The sequence below is a fragment of the Tamandua tetradactyla genome, chromosome 9 (genome assembly GCF_023851605.1).
Source record: "Tamandua tetradactyla isolate mTamTet1 chromosome 9, mTamTet1.pri, whole genome shotgun sequence".
In the NCBI taxonomy this organism is placed as follows: domain Eukaryota; kingdom Metazoa; phylum Chordata; class Mammalia; order Pilosa; family Myrmecophagidae; genus Tamandua; species Tamandua tetradactyla.
Window position 1 is genome coordinate 93077612 of NC_135335.1, and position 4756 is coordinate 93082367.

At 42.9% G+C, this 4756-nt stretch overlaps 1 pseudogene; it reads right to left on the bottom strand.

Annotated features, from left to right (window-relative positions):
• Positions 1-3290: 3290 nt before the first annotated feature.
• Positions 3291-4067, bottom strand: LOC143646210 (protein TMEPAI pseudogene; annotated as a pseudogene).
• Between the last annotated feature and the right edge of the window lie 689 nt (positions 4068-4756).

The following is a 4756-nucleotide window of genomic DNA, read 5'->3' on the forward strand; positions in this document are numbered from 1 at the left end:
CTTTTTGAGTGACAGCTTTCCTTTCTCTGTTCAGCTGGCGAGTAGAAAATATTTTTATGCACTCATTCCTTCTTCATTCACAAATATTTCCTAAGGGCCTGAATTATGTTACAAACTGATCAGAGTAGTGGAGATACAGCCATCAACAAAGCATGCAAAGGTCTTCCATAAAGGACCTGAAACATTTGGAGGAAAGAGACAGTAAACATGCCAGCAAATGCATAAATAAAACTATTTTAGTGTGAGAAATGCTATTAAGAAGGTTGGCAAATTAATAGAAAGAAGGTTAACTGAGATGCGCTAGCTTAGCTAGGATAGGCAAAGCAGAATGATCAGGGGTACAGCGGTGTCCTTTCAGTTTAGATCTGAACAGTGCAATGGAGGAAGCCATACAAAATCTGGGAGAAGTTATTTGAGCAGAGAGAATATCGAGTATAAGGGCTCTGAGTCTGAAACATGTTTAATACAGTTGTGGACTGAGTGAAGAAAATGGTGGCTTCTGGGGCTTATGTGGGAGGTATCTGGACTAGAATAATCTTGAAAGTCCTCTCTCCAAAAGGCCTACTGGATGAAAAAGAATTCATAAGGAGGGTACCAAAAACCAAGAAGCTAGGGAACAGTGGTCATAAGATGGCAGCTGAAGAGTATTTTAGCTGACTCAGAATAACACAGTACAAGGAAATAAAATAATATGTTGTGATGGTTAATTTCTTGTGTCAACTTTGCTAGATAATGGTGCCCAATTGTTTTGTCAAGGAAACATTAGCCTGATTGTTACTGTGAGGGTATTTCATAGATTAATTTAAATCATTAGTTGATAGAGTTTATGGCTGATTACATTTACAAACAACAATGGAGATTGTCTTCAGCAATGACAGGATTTTACTTATCCAATCAATTGGAAGCATTAAAGCAGGAAATGAGGATTTTAACAGTCAGAAAGAATTTCTATGTACTTCAGCCAGCAGCTTCTCCTGTGGAATTCATTGACGCTTTCATCAAGATCACCAACTTGATGCTTCTCCTAGGAAATTCAACTTCACCGTCCTTGTGTTTCCAACTTGCAGCTTGCCCCACAGGCTTTGGACTTGCAAATCCCCAAGGTCACATGAGCCAATTCCTATAATAAAGCTCTTAATATTTAACACACATTTATATATATCCTGACTGCCCTGTTTCTCTGGATAATCTGGAATAATATGTATGTAATACCAAATTAGGATGTATATTATGACAGAGTATGTTTGATAGGTGTGGGAACACAACACACAGCCCAGTAAAATAATAAGCTCATTGCCATTTTTCCTTTCGTTCCTCTTCTTCTGCCAAACCCTGAGGAAACAGAAATAGGATAAAGGATATGTGAGGATAGGATAAAGGGAGCAAAGAGCATAAAGGAATTCAATTTTTCTTTCTTCCTATCACTGTGAACTAACCCTGTAGCCGTACATGATAGATGATTTGGATGAAAGATTGAAGTTTTTATTTAGCTTTGATTGAACGGTTTAGTTACTGACAATAAGATTGCTTAAATATATGATGTTGGCCCACTCATGGGAACTGCTAGAGATGTAGCTGTTTCGGATGAAAGTTATTTGGGTGATGAGGCACAAATTTAGATACCCAGCCAGCTGAGAATGCATGAAAGCACAGCTTTGTTAGATCAAAGGCCCTGGAGGGGAAGAAGAGAGGATGAAGGCAGAAGTTGGGCCCACCCAGGGGACCTAATTAAGGCTCTTGCTAGAGTCTGAGGAGGAGGGTGGGGAAGAAGGACAGGTGGGTGTCCAGCTCTTGCCTTTATTGTGACCCAGAGGGGAGGGGTAGGGAGTTCCTGCAGATACTGGGGTTTGGAAGATTCCAACCATACCGAGTGAAAAGCAGAAGTGGCAAAGGCAGCTTCTTATCAGCCATGCCAAACGGAGGCACCAGCCTTGCTAGTAAATTATGTCACAGAAAAGGGCGAGGGACCTTTTGGAGAAGAAGTGACAGGGGCCATTTGAAGAAAAAGCAGCAGTGGTTCTCCAGAAAAGCAAAAGATGACTCTTAATCATCTAACCATATGGAAATGCAGGCCCTGCTAGTCACGGTTATGCCCAGGGCACTAGGGTGGTCACTCAAAGGTCACACTAAGCCAGGCAGGGTGATGACACACCAAATGTAATTTCTTTTATGCCATTACAGTAGCCAAGGCATTGGTTAGAGAGATCCCCTAATTAAGACTGAAGGCATGTGTGCTGGTTTGAAGCTGTTATGTACCCCCAGGAAGGCCATATTCTATTTTTTTTCTCCTTTGGGAACAGGTGTTTTTTGTGTGTTTTTTTTTTGTTTTCTTTTTCATTTTGGAAAAGGTCTAACTAGCATCTGGAACTCCGTGTTTCTGGAGCAATGTTCCTATTTTGCTTGCAATCCAAAGGCTGTTCAGAGTTTTGTTAATCTGGATCTAAGTAGCCCACAGGAAAACTAAAATTTGTCTCCTTGGGTAAGGAATGTGTAACATGATAATAATCTGATCTCTGTACTGACGCATTCATTTGCCATTTGCCAGGAAAGCAGCTAAGCAGCTCAGAGGGCTGCTCTGTGATCACCATGGGGGGCTCATTCTCTGCCCCTTTGTCTACTCTGAAATTGCAACATTTCTCCCTTAAAATCTCAACAGACATGATAGAAATTTCCATCAAACAAGCACTAACATATTTATATTAAAAATAGTGCAAAATCTCAACATTTATATAAATAACTCTTAATACTCTCCCCCTTTGTAATTTCTTTTTATGTAGTTATACACACTTTCTGTATTATCTTCTTTTCTCTCTTTTAGTTCAGAAGACAGCTTTTATTTTAAGTAGGCCTTTTCTAATACAAAAATACCTGCCCTCACACACAAAGTTTCTCTTTATATATATATATATAAAATATTGCAGATCTTTAAACAAGAGTTTTGTGCAAATATGTCTTTAAAGTTAAGTGAAATAATCATAAACAAAATAACCATTCATGCATGCAGCTCAACTAGAAACAAAAGAAGACTAGTCTAGAATTTTTTCCCTCTTCTGCCTGCAAGACAGAGCTCAACAATGAAAACATGAGTGTTTGCAAGCCTTCTTAGTTTGCGCATTCAGAACACATATAACGTGTAAATATTTATACACAGGTTGGAGAGGATGGTTTCATGCTGCAATGCATATGTCAACCCCGACCTCCTTTTTCTTCTCCTTGAAGTACGGAGTGTTTTGCCTTTTTATCTGCTGCTGCCCCAGCCCCCAACCTGATTCCCGGCCCCCAGAGGCTTCCTAGAGAAGGCGTTCTTTCTGTTTTTCCTTCCGTTTGCTCCAGAAGGCTGTGCTCTCCAGGTAGGAGATGTGTGTGTGTGTGATGGAGCCGCGCCCCTCCAGCAAGGCTCAGCTGGTGCTGGAAAGTGAAAGAGCCGGGGTAGTGCCCGATGACCTTCCTTGTAGGTGAGCGAGGGCTTCCACGCACCCACCGCTGCTAAAGCAAACGGTGCTGATGCTGAGTTACTGCATGCGGGAGGGGGCGGGGGGAGGCCGCAGGGACCTCCAAGCATGGCCCTATCCGTCCGGTCACTGTCGAAGATGGTTCTATTTGGAGGCGCTCACATGGACTCCAGGTTCAGTTCCAGCTGCTGCTCGGGGTCCCGCAGGTGGAGCATGCAGGGGCCCTGGTAGGGCGGGGGCTTTTTGCTGACGATAGCGAGATGGAGGGGGGCAAATCGATGTCGTGCTGCAGGTACAGATACGTGGGACGGAAGCAGTGGAAGCGGTCTCACTGGGTGAAGCAGGAGCAGCCAGGCGGCGGACTGCCACCGGGTACAAACCTGCGGCTCCGGAAACCCGCCGCCTGACACTGTGCTGTCCGAGGGCCAGAGGCGCCCTTCCGAGGGCGGGGGGCCTCTTCTCACCGCCTGCTCCGGCTGTGCGGGTTGATGAAGGCGCACACGGACAGCCTTGGTGGCTCAGCAGGCACGTCACCACCACCACCACCATCATCACCGCCACGATGGGCAGGATCTGAGCGAACTGCAGCTCCGCGGGCGCTGGAGTGCTCCACATCCACCCAGAAAAGGGAGCGGGAGCAAAATTCCATCAGTCATCCTGTAGCAATTGAAATTGATTTTCAAAAAAATGGGACCCTCTAGAGAAGAATTTATATCCTTGTGCTTTGGGGTGCAATGACCTATATATATCTGTTAAGTCTAATTCATTTATCAAGTTATTTATCTTCTCTATTTCGTTGTTGATCTTCTGTCTGGTTGTTGTATCAATAGCAGAGAGTGTTGTATTGAAGTCTCCTACAGTAATTGTTGAAACATCTTTTGCTCCATTCAGTTTTTCCAATGTCTGTCTCATGTACTTTGGAGCTCCTTGATTGGGAGCATACACATTTATGATTGTTACATCTTTTTGGTGAATTGACCCTTTGATTAGTATATAGTGTCCTTCTTTGCCTCTTATGATGTCTTTACATTTAAAGCCTATGTTGTCTGAGATTAGTATCGCTATTCCTGCCGTCTTTTGGTTACATCTTGTGTGGAAACCTTTTTCCATCCTTTCACTTTCAATCTACTTTTATCCTTGTGTCTAAGATGAGTGTCTTGTAACCAGCATATAGCTGGATTATGTTTCTTAATCCTCCCTGCCAATCTGCATCTTTTAATTGGTAGGTTTAGTCCATTAACATTCAAACTTATTACTGAAAAGGCATTTCTTGAATCCACCAGCTTATCTTTTTTATTTTATTT